This window comes from Lissotriton helveticus, chromosome 8 (assembly GCF_964261635.1).
Source record: "Lissotriton helveticus chromosome 8, aLisHel1.1, whole genome shotgun sequence".
Taxonomy (NCBI): Eukaryota; Metazoa; Chordata; class Amphibia; order Caudata; family Salamandridae; genus Lissotriton; species Lissotriton helveticus.
In genome coordinates, this window is record NC_136069.1 from 976,455,324 (window position 1) to 976,480,351 (window position 25,028).

Below are 25,028 nucleotides of genomic sequence, written 5' to 3' on the forward strand. Positions count from 1 at the left end.
TGAGTTTTTAACAGTGAAGTTATCTTTGGGCAGTGTATAGTATCAGGCAGGAACTATAAATATAAAGCACTGCACGTGATGAAGCCTAACTCAATCCATAACTATAACAGAAGGACAGTAAATAACAGAAAATATTTTTCCAAGTAACTTAAATTGTACAACATAGTTCCCCTTACAAATTAACAACTCACCTTTTAGAAAGCAGGAGAAGAGTTAGTACTGTGTAAATCTCACACCAGAAATTGAACACCAAAAATTCCTCACAAATGTACCTCAGACAGTACTATCACAAAATGGCCGTGTTTCCCTCTCATTTTTGATATATACATAACCAATCAAACTTCATCACACACAAATTCAAAACCAAAGTAACATTTTAATTGGTTCTAAATTTCAACACTTTCAAATGTGTTTTCCCCATGCAATTTTCCATAGGACATTTAGACACGGCTACAGCCCGAACGGCTGAACGGAATTACACCAAACTTGGCAAAATGGTAGGGACTGGTACGTAGTAGGGCGTTTTCCATATTTGTTTAAAATTGCTCCAGTGGTTTTTATGAAAAGTAACTTCAAAAACACATATATATCTATATGCGCGCTTCGAGCGTACCGGTAAGCGCACCCGGCGCGCCACGGAAGTGCGCGAGCGGAAAGCTGATTGGCTCTCGGGTGTCTGTCAACATTCCAAACAGTCCGGAGAGTCCGCCATCTTGTGTCTCGGTAGAATCGAGACACAAGAGGTGAAAAAAAAAGGGGGGAAATGATTAAAAGGGGGCAGGGTAGACACCCCCTGACCCCCTAGGTTTTCTGAGGGGGGCCTAGAAGGACCCTGAAGGGAAAAAAAACGATTTAAAAAAAAAAATTCACGGGATAAGCGCTGGGTGCGTTCCCATGTACGCTTTCAGGTACGCGTACCCTGAGCGCACCACGGGGAAAAACAGTAAAAAAAATTAGAGTAAAAAAATAATTTAGAGTGCTTAGAGGTAGGGTAGCTCTGAAAAGAGCTGTTGTGTTATGTGGGTGTTTTTTGTACCTACAAGTAGGTACCGATGCAGAGTCTAAAATTCAAGAGGAAGACTCTATTCCCCTCATCTGTAAAATGTACACCATCTCTCCTATAGATGCCTTGCATGTTGTAACGCAAGTTGTTGTGGTATATGGAACCCATACCATAGTCTCTGAGGAAAGCAGAAACAGATTTATTCACGTGTTTCCTTGCTTTCTCAATCTGTGGACACAATTGGTTGGAACAGTTCCATTTTTGCCTTTGGCATATATTAGAATATACCAAGGCAGTTTTTGGAAAAAGTGACATCAATTGCCCAAAGGTGTCCTTTAAAAGCATTTCCAGACCTACCCCAGTCAAAGTGCCCAGGTCATTGCCACCACAGTGCACAATTATGAGGTCAGGGTGTGGTAGATGCATAAAGGATTTTACCAATGGTATCAATTGGTGACATCTCAATCCTCTCTGGCCAATCCACATAATATCCACATTTGGTAAATCAAGGTTGTGAATATCTATGTTTGCTGCATATCTTTCACTCCAGTGAACAAAGCTATGACCCACAATCCAGACGTTAGGCATCTTGAAGGTAGATGTGGTTGTATTCAGATGAGTTGTGGAAATGAAATGGCAGTTTGAAAGTAGGAGTTATGAAAAAAAGTGGTTGAGATTCAGTGCACTTGAAAAAGAAGAAATGATTGGAGGTTTCTGAAAATTCTCCACTGAAAATTAGGGTGCGTGCTTCTGTTTTTTGAAAGAAGTAATTCTAATGGTTGAGAAAAAGTCATTGAAAGAAACATTGCACATGATTAGGTAGTATATTGAGAACTCAAACACCCTTGCTGAGTTCATTTGCAACATAGTATGATGGACTTTTCACCTGTGTGCTGAGTTAGGTGGGAGTTACCATAGTAACAGGCTGAATGAGCACGGGGGGGATGGGTGAATATTATGTGAGTTTGAAAGTGTTGAAATGTAGAACCAATTAAAATGTTAGTTTGTTTTTGAAATAGTGTGGGAAGAATTTTGATTGGTTAAGTCCAGGGATACGAGTGAAGAATTACAGGGAATCAGGGCCGTTTGTGGTTGCAGCGTCTGAGGTGCATTTCAGAGATTCTGCTTAAGAAAATCTGGTGTGTGTGACTGACACTGTTCTAAATCTTCAAAAGTATTTTTAAAGGTGAGTAATGATTCATTTAATATAGATAGTGCTGTATGCACTATGGGGAAGATTAAGAAGCATATTGGGCTTCTTTATTCTTGCATTGTGTGTCATTTTTTTTGTAATGCTGGTAAAACATTTAATGGTGCATATTGGAAATGTATTTTGGAAATTAGTCAAGTTTGTGCACTGTAATGTAGTGGTCCTTTAAATGGGCTGTGCTCTGTGCCTAAAACGATTTACTATGCTTAATGTTTTTTGGTAAAATGTATGGCTTTAACTTTTTTGACAAGGATCACACTGAGTGTCAGTGTGAAATAAGAACTTATATTTTCACATTTTTCACCTGTGTCTGCTCACAGTTTGCATCTCTTATCTTAAAGGGCACTGTTTCTTTTTTGCATTGTGTCTCATGTTAGTGTGTAGTGCTGGCAAAAAATGAATGGTGCATATTGGAAAAGTATTCTGGAAATGAGTCAGATTTCTGCCTTGTAATGTAGTGGTCATTGATATGGGCTGTGCTCTGTGTCTAAAACAATTTAGTATGGTAAATGTTTTATGGTAAAATGTATGGCTTTAACATTTTTGACAAGGATCACACTGAATGTCTGTGTGAAATAAGGAATTATATTTTCACATTTTTCAATAATGTCACCTGTGTCTGCTCACAGTTTGCATCTCTTAGCTTAAAGGGTACTCTGTGCCTGTGTCTCATCTCACTCTGTGCCTGTGTCTCATCTCACTCTGGGCCTGTGTCTCATCTCACTCATTTTCGACAAGGATCACAACCTGACTCATTTCCAAAATACATTTCCAATATGCACCATTAATTTTTTTGCCAGCATTTCATAGAAACATGAAACACAATGCAAAAAGAAAAAGAAATGCAAACTGTGAGCAGACACAGGTGACATTATTGAAAAATGTGAAAATATAATTCCTTCCACAGACACTCAGTGTGATCCTTGTCAAAAATGTTAAAGCCATACATTTTACCATAAAACATTTACCAGAGTGAGATGAGACACGCGCAAAGAGAGAAATGACACACACAAAGAGAGAGATGGGGCAGGTACAGAGTGAGATGAGACACAGGCACAGAGTGAGATGAGACACAGGCACAGAGTGAGATGAGACACGCAAAGAGAGAAATGACGCACATAAAGAGAGAGATGGGGCAGGCACAGAGTGAGATGAGACACAGAGTGAGATGAGACACAGGCACAGAGTGAGATGAGATACAGGCACAGAGTGAGATGAGACACAGGCACAGAGTGAGATGAGACACAGTCACAGAGTACTCTTTAAGCTCAGAGATGCAAACTGTGAGCAGACACAGGTGACATTATTGAAAAATGAGAAAATATAATTCCTCATTTCACAGACAATCAGTGTGATCCTTGTCAGAAATGACTGAGATGAGACACAGGCACAGAGTGAGATGAGACACAGACACAGAGTGAGATGAAACACAGGCACAGAGTGAGATGAGACACAGGCAATGAGTGAGATGAGACACGGGCACAGAGTGAGATGAGACACACAAAGAGAGAAATGACACACACAAAGAGAGAGATGGGGCAGGTACAGAGTGAGATGAGATACAGGCACAGATTGAGATAAGACACAGGCACAGAGTGAGATGAGACACGGGCACTGAGTGAGATGAGACACGGGCACAGAGTGAGATGAGACACAGGCACAGAGTGAGATGAGACACAGGCACAGAGTGAGATGAGACACTGACAGAGAGAAATGACACACACAAAGAGAGAGATGGGGCAGGCACAGATTGAGATGAGACACAGGCACAGAGTGAGATGAGACAAAGGCACTGAGTGAGATGAGACACAGGCACAGAGTGAGATGAGACACAGGAACAGAGTGAGATGAGACACACAAAGAGAGAAATGACACACACAAAGAGAGAGATGGGGCAGGCACAGAGTAAGATGAGACACAGGCACAGAGTGAGATGAGACACAGGCACAGAGTGAGATGAGACACGCAAAGAGAGAAATGACACACAAAGAGAGAGATGGGGCAGGCACAGAGTGAGATGAGACACAGGCACAGAGTGAGATGAGACACGCAAAGAGAGAAATGACACACACAAAGAGAGAGATGGGACAGGCACAGAGTGAGATGAGACACAGGCACAGAGTGAGATGAGACACGAGCACAGAGTGATATGAGACACAGGCACAGAGGGAGATGAGACACAGGCACTGAGTGACATGAGACACAGGCACTGAGTGAGATGAGACACAGGCACTGAGTGAGATGAGACACAGGACCAGAGTGAGATGAGACACACAAAGAGAGAAATGACACACACAAAGAGAGAGATGGGGTAGGCACAGAGTGAGCTGAGACACAGGCACAGAGTGAGATGAGACACAGGCACAGAGGGAGATGAGACACAGGCACTGAGTGACATGAGACACAGGCACTGAGTGAGATGAGACACAGGCACTGAGTGAGATGAGACACAGGACCAGAGTGAGATGAGACACACAAAGAGAGAAATGACACACACAAAGAGAGAGATGGGGCAGGCACAGAGTGAGCTGAGACACAGGCACAGAGTGAGATGAGACACAGGCACAGAGTGAGATGAGACACAGGCACAGAGGGAGATGAGACACAGGCACAGAGGGAGATGAGACACAGGCACTGAGGGAGATGAGACACAGGCACTGAGTGAGATGAGACACAGGAACAGAGTGAGATGAGACACACAAAGAGAGAAATGACACACAAAGAGAGAGATGGGGCAGGCACAGAGTGAGCTGAGACACAGGCACAGAGTGAGATGAGACACAGGCACTGAGTGAGATGAGACACAGGCACAGAGTGAGATGAGACACAGGAACAGAGTGAGATGAGACACGCAAAGAGAGAAATTACACACAAAGAGAGAGATGGGGCAGGCACAGAGTGAGATGAGACACAGGCACAGAGTGAGATGAGACACGCAAAGAGAGAAATGACACACACAAAGAGAGAGATGGGACAGGCACAGAGTGAGATGAGACACAGGCACAGAGTGAGATGAGACACAGGCACAGAGTGATATGAGACACAGGCACAGAGGGAGATGAGACACAGGCACTGAGTGACATGAGACACAGGCACTGAGTGAGATGAGACACAGGCACTGAGTGAGATGAGACACCGGAACAGAGTGAGATGAGACACACAAAGAGAGAAATGACACACACAAAGAGAGAGATGGGGCAGGCACAGAGTGAGATGAGACACAGGCACTGAGTGAGATGAGACACAGGCACAGAGTGAGATGAGACACAGGCACAGAGTGAGAGGAGATACAGGCACAGAGTGAGATGAGACACAGGCACAGAGTGAGATGAGACACAGTCACAGAGTACCCTTTAAGCTAAGAGATGCAAACTGTGAGCAGACACAGGTGACATTATTGAAAAATGTGAAAATATAATTCCTCATTTCACACAGACAATCAGTGTGATCCTTGTCAAAAATGAGTGAGATGAGACACAGGCACAGAGTGAGATGAGACACAGACACAGAGTGAGATGAAACACAGGCACAGAGTGAGATGAGACACACAAAGAGAGAAATGACACACACAAAAAGAGAGATGGGGCAGGTACAGAGTGAGATGAGACGCAGGTACAGAGTGAGATGAGACACAGGCACAGATTGAGATGAGACACAGGCACAGAGTGAGATGAGACACGGGCACTGAGTGAGATGAGACACAGGCACTGAGTGAGATGAGACACAGGACCAGAGTGAGATGAGACACACAAAGAGAGAAATGACACACACAAAGAGAGAGATGGGGCAGGCACAGAGTGAGCTGAGACACAGGCACAGAGTGAGATGAGACACAGGCACAGAGTGAGATGAGACACAGGCACAGAGGGAGATGAGACACAGGCACAGAGGGAGATGAGACACAGGCACTGAGGGAGATGAGACACAGGCACTGAGTGAGATGAGACACAGGAACAGAGTGAGATGAGACACACAAAGAGAGAAATGACACACAAAGAGAGAGATGGGGCAGGCACAGAGTGAGCTGAGACACAGGCACAGAGTGAGATGAGACACAGGCACTGAGTGAGATGAGACACAGGCACAGAGTGAGATGAGACACAGGAACAGAGTGAGATGAGACACGCAAAGAGAGAAATTACACACAAAGAGAGAGATGGGGCAGGCACAGAGTGAGATGAGACACAGGCACAGAGTGAGATGAGACACGCAAAGAGAGAAATGACACACACAAAGAGAGAGATGGGACAGGCACAGAGTGAGATGAGACACAGGCACAGAGTGAGATGAGACACAGGCACAGAGTGATATGAGACACAGGCACAGAGGGAGATGAGACACAGGCACTGAGTGACATGAGACACAGGCACTGAGTGAGATGAGACACAGGCACTGAGTGAGATGAGACACCGGAACAGAGTGAGATGAGACACACAAAGAGAGAAATGACACACACAAAGAGAGAGATGGGGCAGGCACAGAGTGAGATGAGACACAGGCACTGAGTGAGATGAGACACAGGCACAGAGTGAGATGAGACACAGGCACAGAGTGAGAGGAGATACAGGCACAGAGTGAGATGAGACACAGGCACAGAGTGAGATGAGACACAGTCACAGAGTACCCTTTAAGCTAAGAGATGCAAACTGTGAGCAGACACAGGTGACATTATTGAAAAATGTGAAAATATAATTCCTCATTTCACACAGACAATCAGTGTGATCCTTGTCAAAAATGAGTGAGATGAGACACAGGCACAGAGTGAGATGAGACACAGACACAGAGTGAGATGAAACACAGGCACAGAGTGAGATGAGACACACAAAGAGAGAAATGACACACACAAAAAGAGAGATGGGGCAGGTACAGAGTGAGATGAGACGCAGGTACAGAGTGAGATGAGACACAGGCACAGATTGAGATGAGACACAGGCACAGAGTGAGATGAGACACGGGCACTGATTGAGATGAGACACAGGAACAAAGTGAGATGAGACACACAAAGAGAGAAATGACACACACAAAGAGAGAGATGGGGCAGGCACAGAGTGAGATGAGACACAGGCACAGAGTGAGATGAGACACGCAAAGAGAGAAATGATACACAAAGAGAGAGATGGGGCAGGCACAGTGTGAGATGAGACACAGGCACAGAGTGAGATGAGACACGCAAAGAGAGAAATGACACACACAAAGAGAGAGATGGGACAGGCAAAGAGTGAGATGAGACAGGCACAGAGTGAGATGAGACACAGGCACAGAGTGAGATGAGACAGGCACAGAGGGAGATGAGACTCAGACACTGAGTGAGATGAGACACAGGCACAGAGCGAGATGAGACACAGGCACAGAGCGAGATGAGACACTGGCACAGAGCGAGATGAGACACAGGCACAGAGTGAGATGAGACAGGCACAGAGTGAGATGAGACAGGCACAGTGGGAGATGAGACACAGGCACTGAGTGAGATGAGACACAGGCACAGAGTGAGATGAGACGCAGGCACAGAGTGAGATGAGACGCAGGCACAGAGTGAGATGAGACAGGCACAGAGGGAGATGAGACACAGGCACTGAGTGAGATGAGACACAGGCACAGAGTGAGATGAGACACAGGCACTGAGTGAGATGAGACACAGGCACAGAGTGAGATGAGACACGCAAAGAGAGAAATGACATACAAAGAGAGAGATGGGGCAGGCAGAGAGTGAGATGAGACACAGAGTGAGATGAGACACAGAGTGAGATGAGACACGCAAAGAGAGAAATGACACACAAAGAGAGAGATGGGACAGGCACAGAGTGAGCTGAGACACAGGCACAGAGTGAGATGAGACACAGGCACAGAGTGAGATGAGACACAGGAACAGAGTGAGATGAGACACACAAAGAGAGAAATTACACACACAAAGAGAGAGATGGGGCAGGCACAGAGTGAGCTGAGACACAGGCACAGAGTGAGATGAGACACAGGCACAGAGTGAGATGAGACACAGGCACAGAGTGAGATGAGACACAGGCACAGAGTGAGATGGTGCAGGCAGAGAGTGAGATTAATAATGAAACTGTACTGCACTGTTGCTGTGACACAGTTGCTGTGCTATAAACTTTCTTATGTTGTAAACTAGTGTTTATATGGTTCACTTATTGTAATTGCTAGGTAGTATGTTAGTAGTGGTCTATAATATGTTATTTTTTCTTTACCACAGATTGTAATCATCTATAGAAAGATAAAAGAATATGCCGACGAAGGAAAGAAGAAGAAAAAGTTACAAACATGCTTTATTGGCCAAGAAAACACAATTAGAAGATTAATCCAAAACACAATCTTCAGTGAAAAAAAAGAATGCTCCTGGTAAGCAAACAAAGGAGTTTTTTAGGAAATTAACGCAATGTAAAAAACATCTGGATATTGTTTCAAAGAAAAAAAATCATCTGTAAATACAAAGAAAAAGCAGAGCGCCCCAAAAAATGTTAGACCTGTAGAAGGAGATGATATTGTCTATAATAATAGACGGAGAAATCAATTTATTGACATTTGTAGACGAATGTTTTATAACAGAATTGTTTTACATTTATTAAAAAATTTTAAGATTTATAAAAAGAAGACTGCTTTTTACAAGAAAAAGAAAAGAATAGTGAAGATTGTGGATCAGGCTTTTGAAGTGAAAAAAAAAATATTCAGTTTAGTAATCAATAGAATTCGTACACTAGATAAGGTAATCAATGTTTTGAAATCAAAATGTAAGTGGCAAAGAGTAATTAATCGGACTGATTTTGTGATGTTTTTTCTGGAGAATTGAAGCATAGTTCAAGCTGTGAGCCATGTTTTAATGAAGAGAGTTACTCTCAGGATAATGATTTGGTGCATGCAGTTGACACCAGTGGTCGAGCATATGAGGTGAAGGACGGTTGTCCGGTTGAAAAAGAAAAAATTGTGCCTAGAAATGCAGAAGAGGTGTTAGCTGATGAAGTTTTAGGGAGATGTCCTAAGGCTCCAGTGTATACTTGGAATTGTAGTAGTATTTGTAGTGTGCGACAGGATTTAATTGATTTGTTTCTCAATTTCTTACGGACATATACTTAGAAAAGTCTAAAACAAAAGATGAAAATATTGCAAGAGTTAGATCCTTGCAGAGTGAGAGAAAAAACAGGTTTGCATGGGCATTTATTGGCTTGTCTTTCAAGAAAAGTATGTCAGAGTGTTTTTCACCATTTCAGGATGTTAGCAGTGCATCATAATAAAGTGAGGAAATTAGTGAGAAGGTTGTATTATGCAAAAAGTCCAGCACTTAAGCTAAAACAGTTAAACAGAACTCTTTTGCATGGATCTGAATTAGATGTGAAGAACATTTGTGAAGAAATTGAGTTTTGTTATTTTGGTGAAAAAGAGGACAGTGCAGAAACTGATACAGTAATAGAAGGTAATGTGGAAGAGAATGTACAGATTTCAAGTACAGAAAAAATTGACAATGAAATTACAAAGTTTAAGGTCAATTCAAGTGAAAGGTCTAATGTTTCTTGTGTGTGTTGTCAAAGAACTCATTATAAGAATCAGACTAGGTTAGTTGATTTATATGTAAAAAGTGAAATGGAAAATAATAATGAGTGGAAGGATTTTGCAACTTATTTGTTGGTAGAAAATTGTTTTGATTTGGGTTCTGATCAACGTATTTGTAAATATTGTTATAATAAATTAAATGAAAACAGAATGCCTGCTAGAGCTGTTCATAATAATCTGGAGTTGGTAGACATTCCTTCTGAATTGATGGATTTAAATACCTATGAGTCTATTCTGATTCAATGTGTGCATCCTTTTCAGGCTATTGTTCGCATGGAGCCTAAGACAGGGAAATTGCCTCCTTCAGATTTACAGAGAGGATTAAAGGGAAGAGTTGTTTATTTGCCTCTAGATTTTAAGAAAAATATTGATACAATTGGTGTAAAAAAAGTAGAAGAGGAACCTCTGGTTATTCTAGTTAATGGTGTTCCGACAAAGAGTAAGAAAATCTGGCAAGAATTAGTGGATGTTAGGAAAGTCAAAAGGCAACGTTGTATTTGGTAAAAAACAATCACTACTACAAAATGTATATGTAGGAGAAGAGGAAACAACTGTAGAAGAGGACAGTGATTTCTCAGCTGGGCAAATTGAAAAAGTTGATATCTCTAGAAGTGAAGAAATTTATGAACATTATAGTTTTCATCCTTTGCATTCCAAAGAAGTAATGGGGAATGCTATTGACAGGTTTCAAATGAAAGAAGCAAAAGGAAGTCCCATTAGTGTATGGGAAGAAAAATTGGAAGCTCGTTGTTTTCCTCAGTTATTTCCAACAGGTCAAGGTGGACGATATGACAACCGACCTGGTCAAATTCCTGCATCTGAATACCGGACTTTAAGGTTATATGCAGAAGATCCAATGTTTCGTCAATGCATTCCATATTTGTTTCATCTACTGTTTGAGAGTGACTTGTCTGGACTTTCTTATGCAGTGAACCACATACTGAAAAGTGGAGTACATCTGCAAAATGTTTCGGCAAGGGACTTTATGGATAAAGTCAAACTGGAGGACAGTATTTTGGAATCTCACGTAATTAATCTCATGGCATGTCAGCGTGGTACTAACGAGTATTGGTACCGTCGTCATGGGGAATTGAAATGTATGCTAAGAAACTTAGGAACTCCTACATGGTTCCTCACTCTTAGCTGTGCGGAGTATGCTTGGGAAGACTTACTTCAATTTCTACGAGAGGCAAATGCAAACATTGAAAATATTGAATACAAGACACCTGGAGAACTGTGCTCTTTGGATCCAGTTAATGTATGCAGGTATTTCAATCATAGGTTTGAAGCTATGATGTCTTTTATCACAAACAAACAAAAATCCTCCGCTTGGAGAGGTTTTGGATTTCTTTTGGAGAAAGGAGTATCAAGCAAGAGGTGCTCCTCACATACATATGCTGCTATGGATCAAAGATGCACCCAAATTTGGAACAGATTCGGATGACACAGTGATGAGTTTCATTGAACAGTATTCTACATGTGCTGTTCCGAAAAGTACAAAAGAAAACAATTTAAGACATCAAGTTTTACGCTTTCAAACCCATCGTTGTGGAAAATACTGTCGTCGAAAGTTCAAATCCAAGGACAAGTTCTACACAAAATGTTGTTTTGCATTTCCATGTCCAGTAACATAGAAAGGAAGAGTGAACAATTTTATGTCATCTTTACGACATACTGTGACAAGAAAATGACCAAAAAATACATACAACTTAAAAAGAAATGAAGAGTCCAAATACATAAATGACTACAATCCAGTCATTTTGTCCATGTGGAATGCAAACATGGATATTCAATATGTTGCTGACAACTCTATTGCTGTGGCTCGATATGTGACGTCTTACATCACAAAATCAGAAAAGACGGAACTGAAGGAAATGTGGGAGGAAATTTCACATGAAAAGAGTCTAAGTAAGAAATTATACAGTTACAGTCTGAAGAAGTTGTCGCATCGAGAAATTGGAGCATATAAATGTTCTGATCGGTTATCATCAGCAAGTCTATATGCAAAATCTAGAACAATCATTTGGGTGAGTCTAGGTCTTGCTGCAACACGAAACCGAGTTTTGAAATCTGTACAAGAAATTGAGTATTTGGCGGAGAAAGAACCAAACAGTACAGATATTTTGAAGACAAACATGTTGGATACATACTATTCAAATAGAAGTAGTCATCTTGAGAACGTTTGTCTCTATGAAGTTCTGCAAACCTATACTTTTAAGAGGAACATCACAGAAGATATCAATAAAGGAGTATATGCTGTAATTGGATGTGAAGGATGTCTGGTGAAACAAAGAAAAGGCCATTTGATTAATCATCGAAAATTGAGTTGCGAATCTCCTGACAAAAGGGAACTTTACTATTTAGCTCTTTTGCAACACTTTAAGTCATGGCGTACAGAATGGGAACTACTTGGAGATTTTCTCAGTTATGAAGATTCCTTCAATGCAACCAAGGATACCATAGAATGTCCTGTTTTTTTCAAATTATCTGCAAATGTTGAACAAGGAAATACAGCAAGAAGCTACAATTGCAGCAGAGGTTGCTAGAGACAGTTCTCAAGACAGTCAGAGTTCTGCTTCATTGAGTCAGGATCCACTTGGAGGACCAATTATCCAAAATGAAGCTGCCACTCCCATGGATGAAGTGGAAAGAGCCATGGAACAAGCTCAGGAGGATGTAGTTAACTTAGAAGATTTGGAAAAAGAACTAAACGTCACAGAACAGATTGAGCATGGTTTATGTCATGAGAAAAAAGAGTGCTCATGTATGTCATTTATGCCTGTCTGACTGTACATGAGTGGAGAAGCAGGAACTGGAAAAAGTTTTCTGATTAAAGCAATTGCAACTTATCTGCAGAAAAGAACAGTCATCGCTGTCTTGTGTTGTTACCGCTCCAACTGGGTTGGCAGCACATAACATTAAAGGGATTACTTTACATCATTTATTGATGCTGCCAGTAGAGCATGATAATAAATTCCAATACCACAAGCTATCTGGAGAAGCTTGTTGTGAAGTTTCCAGAGTCCTGAAGAAAATGAAACTTCTTATCATTGATGAGGTAAGCATGGTATCAAATGTAATGCTTGCTTTTGTGCATTTAAGAATCCAAGAAATTCTTAAAACAGAGTATGATGTGTTATTTGGAGGCAAACACATCATTGTTTTTGGAGATCTACTGCAGCTAACTCCAGTGAAAGGACAACCAGTGTTTAAAATGCTTACACATGAAGATACAAGGAAGTGCCTCGGAAGCATTGGAAATGTTAACATATGGTTAAATTTCCAATATGCAGAACTGCTTCAAAATATGCGACAGGCAAAGGATGAAGATTATAAAACTATTCTACAAGATTTAAGAATTGGAAAAGTAAGTGAGCATGGCAAAGAAGCTTTACATGCACGATTAATTTCAAATTTGTTTCCAAACGAAAATATTCTCCCATAGAATATTTTTAAGAAAATTCCTGAAAACAAATCTGTGCTATGCTTGATGCCAACTCTGCAAGAATGTTCAATTTTCAACAACAAAATGTTAAAGTTAGAAAATCAAGAGATTGTGAAACTGGAAGCTATTGATAAAATAGAGCATGAAGGAGCAACTATTATTTTGTCAGGAAAGTTGAAATCAAAATTGGATTCTTTAGAGAAGACAATATCTAAAACTGCTGGTTTGGAAAAGACTCTGTATGCATGTTTAAATTGTCGTATAATTTTACGACAGAATTTACATGTGGAAAGAGGTTTAGTAAATGGAGCAATGGGTCCTGTTGTTGATTTTGTGAATTATCGAAATAGAGATGGAATTACATTTTTAAAAATTAAATTTGATGGAATTGAAGAAGTACAACAAATCAGTCGTTGTTCTGCTTGATTTTTGCTTGTGAAAGATTTATATGTCCGCCGAAAACAGTTTCCTGTTTCTTTGGCATATGCGGTGACTATTCATAAATCTCAAGGTTTAAGTGTAGATAGTGCTTTGGTGAATATTGGAAGTTCTGTGTTCAAGGAGGATATGGCATATGTTGTTTTATCTCGAGTCAGAACTTTATCTGGATTGTACTTGATTGATTTTGATGAGACAAAGATTAATGCAGATCTAACTTGTGTAAAAGAATATAATAGGTTAAGAAGAGAGTATGCTCCAAATTTACCTCAATATCCTCTATTTGAAAAGCGTGTGGTAGGCTGAAAAAGAAGAAATTAGAAAAATTGTAGTGAAGTTGTAGCAAAAAGAAAAAAAGTAGATGAACCAATTGTAAGCAGAAAGGGAAATGATTCAGTTAAAGATGTTGTTGGATTTCAGTTTGAAAACAGTTCTGGTGTCAACTGCTATGCTAATGTAGTGGTTAATGTTGTTTTTTTTCTCCAAACTTTACAAGAACAGAATGTTGAAAATCGGGATCAAAGATTTTGTTGTTTGTTGAATTCTGTGTTTGAGAAATGTAGCAGTGATAGAACAAAAATAGAAAGTGTTTCTGAAATTCGAAATGTTTTAGACATATGTTCTGGTCTAAATCAATTTTCACAGAATATTCAGCAAGATTGTCAGGAATTTCTAATGTATATGCTTGTTGTATTGCAAGATGAAGGTATAGATGTAGAAAATCTTTTTGGCCTTTCTTATAAATGGCAGCATAACAGCGACAATTGTTCCTTTTCAAGTACTACTACAATTTACACTGAAAGATTTATATATTTGACTTTACCAGACTGCAAATCAGTGTCTTTTAATAATCTAGTTAGAGAAGCAAATCAAAACATGGTCTGTACTCAATGTAAATCTGCAATGCTATCAACATTATTTATACAAAGATATGGACAGTATGTAATTTTAATGTTCCAACGATGTAGAACTAAATTGACAACTTTAATAAAAAATGTTGTGGCTTCTCAATTATCAATTTCAGGAAGAACCTTTGCAACTGCAGCAATTATTTACCATGATGGTCCTTCAACAACATCAGGACATTACACAGCTTATTTAAAATGTCAAAAAGGCAGGACTAATTGTAATGATACTCAATCGACTTTCAAACAACATTTGCCTTCTGACTTACAAAATTCTTACCTAGTGTTCTTACAACCGAAATTTTAGGAAAGGTAATTGGCCTATGAAGATTGGAGCAGTTAATAAAACTTAGTCTGCTGTTCAAAATTACTTTGTGGGGGGGGCGTGGCCAAGATGGCGGCGGAGTGAGACGTGTCGATCAGTCCCTCCGGCGCCGCTTTTGGTTTAGCCTTATTTTGAGCCCTGCAGAGAGCCTTTCCTGGGGCCTACAGCTGGTGCCCGGCGTCCGGACACTGCCCTGAGGGTCGCGGCGGAGCGATTTACCGGGGCGGAACGGCCCTGGAGACGGGCTGAGGTGTGGCCTTTGAGCGATGCGAGACCGGGGAGTCGCGTCCCCCTGATGTTGGAGCCCGCTGCGCCTCACGCTTCCAGCGAGCAGTGCAGCAAGACCCCGGCGTCGTAGGCCGGAGTCGGCGCGACCCAAACAGACGCACAGCGGAGAGTGCCGCGCGGCTGGAGGTGTCGGCGGGTGGCCGCCTGGTGGACCCGCGGTGCTCGTGAGCCCGACCGGCCCGCTGGAGGTGCAGTGACGCGGAGAGAGCCCGGCGCCGGCCTGGGCGCATTAGGCCTTAACGGGCAAGAGGTGAGAGGCGACGCAGCGGACAGCGATACGAGACGCGAGGATCCCACGCTGGTCACCCACTGCCCCGCGGGAACAGACGGTGAGGCGACGGCCCGAGTGCCCTGACAAAGGGGCCAAGCTGAGTGGAGTGGAGGTGAGCCCAGAGGACCTCGTAGGGGGTGCTGGGGTCCGGCGCAGCGGTTGGCGCCAAGAAGTTGCTGGCGGGACCGACCTTACTGCTAGTGCTACAGAAGACGGCGCCTGGAGCTTTGGGGTGCAGTGGCCCTGAGCGGTGCGGCCGCACCCTCCCGACGCGGGTGATACAGTGGGCATCGGCTATTCGGGTGTCACTGGGGGTGCGATGGTCCGCGCCCGCCTTCTTCAGGCTCGGGCTCGCTGCTGGTCGCCTTGGACTGGCGGTGGGGACCCCGCTGTGCCGGGTCGATAAGCGGGGGCTGCTCCGACGGACAGAGGGCCCACTGCCGCTGAACCTTGCACTCTTTGCGGCCTGGCGGGCAGGGCGGCCCAGCAACGTGACCCGCAAGGACCGAGCAGCGGTCATCGCATCTGAGTGGCTGAGAGGGAGAAGCGCCATGGCATTAACCAGGCCGAAAAAAGACAAACCCCCGAAGGACGGCGCCCTGAAGGGCTCGCCACTGCGGCCCCCGCTGGTGGCCGACAAGTCCCAGTGCCCGGACGACAACGAAGCTCCTGCCACCAAGGCCTTCATGCTTGAGCTCTTTGCAGCGATAAAGGAAGATATTCAGGAACTGCGGACTCAGCTAGCATCGGACTTGAAGGAAGTGCGACAGGACGTGGACACAATAGGGGAGAGGGTAGCGACCCTGGAAGAATATGACCTGGGGACTTCTGAGGATATCCATCAACTCCAGCAAGATGTCCTACGCCTCACAGAGCAGAAATTGGATTTGCAGGCGCATACGGAGGACTTAGAGAACAGATCTCGCCACAATAACATCAGGATTCGGGCGGTCCCATGGAAGGGAGAGGGAGCAGATCTGCGGGAATACGTTGAGGCTCTCTTCCGACACGTCCTGCACGAGGAAGAATTGCGGGAGATCCAGATGGACAGAGTTCATAGGGCCGGCCTACCGCGTGGAGCCAACGCTCCTCCCCCGGACATCCTGGTGTGCGTCCACGATTTTCAGCTTAAAGAAAGGATTCTGAGGAAGGCACGTGAGCACACCCCCCTCGAGTTCCGTGACCATCGCCCGGTGTTATACCAGGATTTGGCGGCCTCTACCCTGGCCAAGCGAAGAGACTTCAGGCCTGTCACTGCCTTTCTGCGGGAGCAAGGGGTTCCCTATTCTTGGGGGCACCCATTCAGACTGGTCTTTAAATGGAGTGGCAAGCTGATCCAGGTGCGGTCTCTGGGGGCGGCTCGTGAAATCCTGGGCCTGAATCGACCTGATACCCCGCCTGGAACTGCGGCCTCCCCTGCCCGCCAGCGACACCGCTCCGCGGAGTGGCAAAAGGTGGGCAAGCCAGTGAAACCAGCGGGCCCTGATCGGTCCATTAGCCCGAGAGAGAGAGGAGCGGCTGTGGCCTCTGTGGCGAAGGTGACGGAGGCCCCGGAGGGCTCTTGATCACTATCTCCGTTTGCTTGACCTCTGCAGGCCCACAGCTGGTGCCGGAGGGGACTGTCGTTTGGAGCCAGATGGGTAACGTTGTGTCATTCCCGCCATGGGGGATGTCCTGTATCAGGACCTGGGTGTTAAGCAGGGTTGCGTCTTGGCCCCCTGCTCTTTGGACTTGTGTGACGGACTATTGTTCCCTCCTTTTGCCTGTTTTTCAGGGGGTACGGTCACATTGTTGGGGATTATGTTATTTTTTATTTTTTTTTGGTGGCAGTGGGGGGGATGGGGTGGGGGGGGTTTGGGGGAGGGGGGACTCCGCATCAGCCTCTAAATGCTTCCAAGATGATGCTACTTGATCTGCTGCAAATGTGCGGTGCGCAAAGCATATATAGGGCCCTCAGTGTTGTGCCAGAAAGATGGGGAAGGAATTGAAAATTGTTAGTCTGAATGTGCGGGCCTCAACAGCCCAGTTAAGCGTGCTGCCATTTTGTCACTGTTGGAGGGTGCGGAAGGCAATGTTTGTTTGCTGCAAGAAACGCACCTCCTCTTCAAGGATACTAAGAGAATGAGAGATAGACGCTTTCCGATACAGGTGTGGTCCTCTTGCGCTGCGAAGAAGCAGGGAGTAGCGATTCTCATTGGTGCCAAAGCTCATTGAAAGATATTGTCTCATGTTGTCGACTTTAAAGGCCGTTTCTTGGCGGTCAGGATTCAATGGGGGGATACTCGCCTTACAGTGGGCTCTATATATGCTCCTAATGTTCAGCAGGAACCCTTCTTGACATCAGCGCTTGCGGACGCCCTGGCGTCTCCAGACCCCTGGGTGCTCGTGGGGGGTGATCTAAATGTGGTCATGGACCCGACCCTAGATAGGTCAGAGGCGCGCTCACACCAAACCGGGGCCATTTCCAAGGGAGGGCTACTGTGGTTACAAGAAGGGGGGCTCCACGATGTATGGCGTACTCAACACCCGTTAGAGCGCGAATACACCTATTACTCAGCAGCTCACAAAACCTACGTGCGCTTAGACCACTTCCTTGCTTCCAACTCGCTCATGCCCCAGCTCTCTGCAGCGGAGATAGCCCCGCGCTCACTGTCCGATCATGCCCTCATCTCCGTGCGCGTTGCTGGTAACGAACACAAGCGACTATCGGGGGCTGGCGTCTGCGGGATTCCCTCCTCAATTCAGATTCGGTAGTTGACCGCATGCGTGACATGATTACACAGTACTTCGCAGCCAACGATGTAGATGACATGCCACTGAGCTCGGTGTGGGTAGCGCTTAAGTTGGCGGTGAGGGGTGACTTCATAGCGGTCTCGGCGTCCCTGGCTAAGCTGCGCAGGGAAAAACGTGAGGAGCTTGAGAGTGAGGTTCAAGGGCTGGAGGCGATCCATAAGCGAACGGGGGCACCGCGTGTCTGGAGGGAACTGGAGACGAAGAGGCGCATGCTTAAACACCTGGATCTCGACCGTGCGGAATATGCACTCTTGCGTTTACGCCACACGTTCTATCTCAGTGGAGATACGGGGGGCAAAATGCTGGCGCACCGCTTGCGGGCGCGCACGCAGCAGGCGGCTGTTCCGGCTATCCGTGATTCTAACGCGGTGGAACGGACAGCGGACGATCACATCGCGACGGCCTTTCAACGCTTCTATCATACGTTGTATACACGGGAGCCGTCCGACCCTGACCGAGTGCAGGCCTACCTAGCAACGTGCGGAATCACGCCTCTCTCCCCGGGTTCGGCGGCAGGCCTTGATGTGGAGATACACATCGAAGAAGTCATTTCCGCGATTTCGCGGCTGAAGCAGGCCAAGTCTCCGGGACCGAATGGCTTCTCGGACGTTTTTTATAAGAAGTTCTGCAGAGAACTGGCGCCCTTCTTAACGCGCCTCTTTAACTCCATCCGGGACACGGGGACAGTGACTTCCTCTATGTCGCAGGCGGTGATCACGGTCATCCCCAAGGCAGGAAAAGACGCTATGGAGTGTAGTTCATATCGCTCCATCTAGCTCCTCAACGTTGACATGAAGTTGTTCGCGGGCATTTTAGCCGCTCGCCTCAGTCCTCACATGAATGGAGTTATCGAGCCTGACCAGGTGGGGTTTATTCCCACGCGACAGGGGGGTGAAAACACAAAGAGGCTCCTACATCTAATGGACTCAGTGCACCGCACCCGTACGCAGGCCCTGTTCCTATCCATAGACGCTGAGAAGGCGTTCGACCGTGTAGACTGGTCATACCTCTTCGCGGTCCTAAAGACCTTTGGGCTAGGAGACACCTTTGTTAACTGGGTGCGCTGCTTCTATGCCTCCCCGAGAGCGGCGGTGCGGGTCAATGGCTGCAGGTCGGAACACTTCCCCATCACACGCGGGACGCGGCAGGGATGCCCCCTGTCGCCGTTGCTCTTCACACTCTATATGGAGCTTTTCGCTCAACGTCTCCGAGATAACGCGGCCATCCACGGGATCCGTTTCGGCGCAGAAGACCACAAGGTGAGTCTGTACGCTGATGACGTGATCCTCTCGCTCACCCACCCTCACCTCTTTGCGGCACCTGTTGCACGAAATCCGTAACTTCGAGGCGATTGGTGGCTTTAAGGTCAACTTCCTTAAAAACCAGGTACTCAACATCTCGGTCCCGGCCGTGGACGTCCTGGACCTTCAGAGGGACTTCGATTTCCAATGGGTCCATACGGACATTCCATACCTTGGAATTCGGTTAGCGCCCACGATAGTGCAGACTGTTTCCCTCAATTACAGGATCCTGATTGAGCAAACAACCAGGTCCCTCTCGGACTGGTCCCGGTTGCAACTTGCCTGATTTGGTCGACTAGCGGCGGTGAAAATGACGATCCTCCCGCGCATTCTCTACCTTTTTCAGATGTTACCTCTACATCCTCCATCGGGCACTCTGAAGAAACTGCAGGGGCTGCTCACCAAATTTCTGTGGAACCACAAACATCCACGACTGGCGTTCTCCTGGGTCACGACTCCGCGGGCCGGGGGCGGTTTGGGCTTCCCCTGCATTGAGGCATACTATCAGGCGTCGTGCCTGCGCTATATCCTTGAGTGGAATAGACCGCTGTCCAGCAAACACTGGCTTTTCATGGACCAGGCAGTTGCGGGCTGCAATATTTGGCGAGAACTGTGGCTCCCGCGTATGCACAGAGCGTGGGGCTTGTATTCATCACCGGTTACTTCCCCGACGCGGAATGCTTGGGAACAACTGGCGCGTCGACAAGGCTGGACCACCTTTCCGTCGCCCATGTCGCCCATTGTAGATAACCCGGATTTCCCGCCAGGCTGCGCGTTGCCAGTATTCCAGCGCTGGAGGGAACAGGGCTGCAAGAGAGTGGGTCATCTCTTTGATCTGGACGGGATGATCCCGTTCTCCTCCTTGCGTCGGGAACATTTTGCCCTCCCAAAGTCCGACGCCTTTCCCTACTCGCAGGTAGCGCATTGGGTCACGCAACCTTCTAATGTGGCTGCCATGTCCCGTCCCATGACGAAGCTGGAGCGTTGGGTAATCTGTAAAAAGGACGACGGTAAACTCATCTATGAACTTTAAGCGCTGATTCTCGCGCGGCCACACGCACAGCGTACCAAGGCACAGGTTCGATGGGAGACAGAGTTAGGCCGCCCGCTGTCTCACAAGGAGTGGGACAAATTGTTTTATCGCGCGCACCACATTGCAGCTAACGTGGCAGGGGCCGAATCGGCCTACAAAATGGTGTCTTACTGGTACCATACCCCGGCTAGGATTCACACATAGGATCCTAAATGTCCAGGTCTTTGCTAGCGGGGCTGTGGCGCGACGGGCACCCTGACACATCTGCTCTGGCACTGCCCCAAACTAGTGCGATATTGGAAGGCGGTCCTAGACGACGTGGACGACGCGTTCAACATCACATTCCCCAGAGCACCGGAGCACGTGCTGCTGGGTCTTCCACACTCTAAAGCGTTCCCCTTGCGCTCCCTGCGGGGTAGACAGATAGCCCTAGCTTTGCTGGCTGCGCGCCTAGTTATACTTGCGCAATGGCGGTATCCTGATGCCCCCGACCCGAGAGATTGGATTCGACGGCTGTGGCTATTACTGGGCATGGAGAGGCTGTCGCTTTGTGTGGATGGAAGGGGTGAGACATATGAAGAGCTGTGGGAACCATTCATACGATTGCTATCCCGCGATTTGCGCGAAGTGACATGCCCCAAGTTTTTACAAATCCTAAAACTTATTCCGTTGGGACCACTGAGTGCAAGCTCCTAGAGAGGTTTGGTCTGCTATGTGCTGGCAGTGCGGAGGGAGTGCGCGGTTACGGAGGCGCGGGTAGGGCGGATGCGATGGTGGGAGGCGGGAGGGGGGGGCGGTGGTGGGAATGGGCAGGGGGGGTGGGTGGTTTTCTGTTTTTATGTCACTGTTTGGTTCTTTTCTATAAAATGCAGTATCAATGGTAGGCCTAGCTGTTCTGCTTGGCCTTTCGTTTGTCCTCGCCGGGTCGCCCCAAGGGGTGTAGGCCCTAAGGCTGTGCTCAAATATTGCTGGACTGTGCTCTGCCGGCCGATGGATGTAGGCAGCCAAGCTGTGTTATGGGATACTGTGCTGCTCAATAAAAAACGTTTGATTCTAAAAATTACTTTGTGAGTGAGAGTGATCAAGATAATAAAAAACTTGTAGTTGTCATAGAGGTAGTGTAAGTGTATCACATAGTGAGTGATATCAGTATTATAGGAAATGTTGATCATGAGTGAGCCAGAGGTGGAAATATAACTATTGTTACATGACGTAAAAGATGTTGGAGCTTTTCTTTCAGAAACTCGGGTAAATTGAAGTTTAAGAGTACTATTGAGTAATTTCCAAAGAAAAGGACTTTCCATATACTATTTGGCCTCGTGAAAAAGTAAGTGGATCAAAAATGAGTTAAGATATATTTTTTCTAAGTTTTAAATTATTTATTGAAACGTTGTATGGGTTTTTTAAACACAATCTTTTTGATTGTGGTTTTTTTTGCCCGCTGTCATATGATGAGTAGTATTGAACTCACTGTTTTAAGTGAAATTCAATATATTCTGAGAACAGCAAAAATAAACCATATAACATGTTGTACAAGTTATTTTGTATTTTGTATTGTGAAATATATATTATACTCCCCTTGTCTCACGCTCACTTACCTTTTTCCACCCTCTATCACCCCTCTTTACTCACCCTCACTGCCCTTCTCTCACTCTCCTTCAGCCCGTTCCCTTACTCCACTTCCCTCACTACCCCTCATTCCCCGTTCCTTCACTCCCCTTTCCCTCTCTCCCTTCCATCACTTTCCAGCTCTCAGTCACTCTACTTCACTCCCCTTCCCCTTCTTTCCTTCCTTTGCTCCCTCACTAATTCCCCTTCCCTCACTCACCTTACTCCACTTCACTCACTCCTTCTCTCCCTCCCTCTGTCCTCTCACATCCTCACTCTCCTTCCCTCACTCTCTCTCTTACCCTCACTCCCCTCACTTTGTCACTCCCCCTTCCCTCACATTCACTCCCTTTAACTCACCAACACTCCCTCATTTACCTTTCTATGCTCCCTCAGGTAGTCTCCTTCTCTCACTCCTTCCTTCACTACCTCTATGTCCTCACTCCCTCACTCCCCTTGTCTTACGCTCACTCGCCTTTATCCACCCTCTATCACTCCTCTTTCCTCAACCTCACTGCCCTTCTCTCACTCTCCCTCACCCCTGTTCCCTTACTCCGGTTTCCTCACTTATCCTCATTCCCCATTCTTAACTCCCCTTCCCCTTTCTCTACTCACCTTTTCCCAGTCCCTCTGCTTCACTCCCCTTCACCTTCTTTCCTTCCTTTGCTCCCTCAGTCATTCCCCTTCCCTCACTCACCTTACTCCACTTTACTCACTCCTTCTCTCACTCCCTCTGTCCTCTTACTTCCTCACTCTTCTTCCCTCATTCCCTCTCTGTTACCCTCACTCCCATTGTCCCCTCACTCTCTTACGCCCCTACACTCACCCTCACTCACCTTCCATCCCTCATTGTTGTGAATCCACCCTCACTCACTCCCCCTTCCCTGTCACTCACTCCCCTTTCCTTACTCCCCTTTCCTCCTTTAGTTTTCCTAACTCACATTCCTTTAATATCTTACTCACCTTCAGTTCATTTCTCTCTCCCTCTCTTCCTCTTTGTCACTGAATCTATCCGCCTCATTATCCTCTTAGTAATTTGCTCTCCCTCTATTTCTTTTTCACTCTCTCTGTCCTTCACCATTCCTTTGTTTCCCTTTCTGTGTCCTTCACTCCTACTTTATCTCTTAGTACCCTTTTATGACTTTTAATCTCCTGCCTTGTCTCTTGTATTTTGAAATAAATATTATAAATTTTATAAGTAATTTTTTTCCCTCTGCCACAGATATTGAATTTATTAAAAATATGTCATTAAGTTTACATTACTTATAAGGTAAGTTTGACAAACAAAATTTACTTTCTCATCACTCTTTTCCTTAACCTCACTACTCTTCTCTCACCCACCCTCACCCCGTTCCCTTACTCTGCTTCCCTCACTTATTCTCATTCCCCATGTTTACTCCCCTTTCCCTCACTCCCCTCTTACACTCACCTTCTTTTAGACCCCCTGCTTTACTTCCCTTCCCCTCTCTTCCCTTCCTTCGCTCCCTCAATCATTCCCCTTCCCTCACTCACCTTACTCCACTTCACTCACCCCTTCTCTCACTCCCACTGTCCTCTCACATCCTCACTCCCCTTCTCTCACTCTCTCTCTCTCTTAGCCTCACTCTCTCCGTCCTCTCACTCTCTCACTCCTCTTCCGTCACGCTCACTCCCTATAACTCACCCACACTCCCTCACTTACCTTTCTTTGCTCCCTCACTCAGTCCCTTTCTGTCACTCCTTCCTTCACTCCCTCACTCCCCTTGTCTTACCCTCACTCACTTTTATCCACCCTCTTTCACCCCTCTTTACTCACGCTCTCTGCCCTTCTCTCACCCTCCTTCACCCTCGTTCCCTTACTCCCGTTCCCTCACTACCCCTCATTCCCCATCCTTCTCTCCCCTTCCCTTTACTTTACTTTCATCCCCCACTCACCATCTCTCAGTACCTATGCTTCAGTCCTCTTCCCCTCTATTCCCTTCCTTTGCTCACTCACTCATTCCCCTTCCCTCACTCACCTTACTCCACTTCACTCACTCCTTCTCTCACTCCCTCTGTCCTGTTACATCCTCCTTCTCCTTCCCTCACTCCCTCTCTCTTAGCCTCACTACCTCCGTCCCATCACTCTCTCAGTCCCCTTCCCTCATGCTCACTCCCTTTAACTCACCTACACTCCCTCACTTACCTTTCTATGCTCCCTCACTCAGTCCCCTTCTCTCACTCTTTCCTTCACTCCCTCTGTCTCCTCACTCCCCTTGTCTCACGCTCACTTGCCTTTATCCACCCTCTATCACCACTCTTTCCTCAACCTCACTGCTCTTCTCTTACCCTTCCTCACCCCCGTTCCCTTGCTCCGCTTTCCTCACTTATCCTCATTCCCCATGTTCACTCCCCTTCCCCTCACTCACCTCCCACACTCACCTTCTTTCAGTCCCCCTGCTTCACTTCCCTTCCCCTCTCTTCCCTTCCTTCGCTCCCTCACTCATTTTCCTTTCCTCTCTCACCGTACTCCACTTCACTCACTCCTTGAGAATATGTAAGGAATATAGCTCTTTTTGGAGAATTGGAGGTAGTTCTAAAAAGAACTGTTTTTTTTTTTAACTTTTTCCGAACGTTTTTACATTTTTTTTGTATTTTTTTCAGAACAAAAACAAAACTAGGGAATGCAAAACTGCTCAACAGGAGCAAAAAAAAAGGGGAAAAATTAGGGTCGAGGGGTGCAGCTGTGTTCTTCCCTGGTTCTAACAATTATTTGAATGCTCTGCTCCCCATAACAGAGCAGCTGGTCACACTGCTTACAACGAATTGTAATATCTCCAAAAAAAGGCTGAATATTTGGGATCATAAGTGCTGGTCTTCCTCTCACCGA

At 45.8% G+C, this 25,028-nt stretch overlaps 1 protein-coding gene across 3 annotated transcripts in view; it reads right to left on the reverse strand.

The window, feature by feature from the left end:
• Positions 1-25,028, reverse strand: part of RIOX2 (ribosomal oxygenase 2) — a 905,982-nt gene that overhangs the window by 38,490 nt on the left and 842,464 nt on the right. The gene's annotated exons all lie outside the window — the stretch shown is intronic.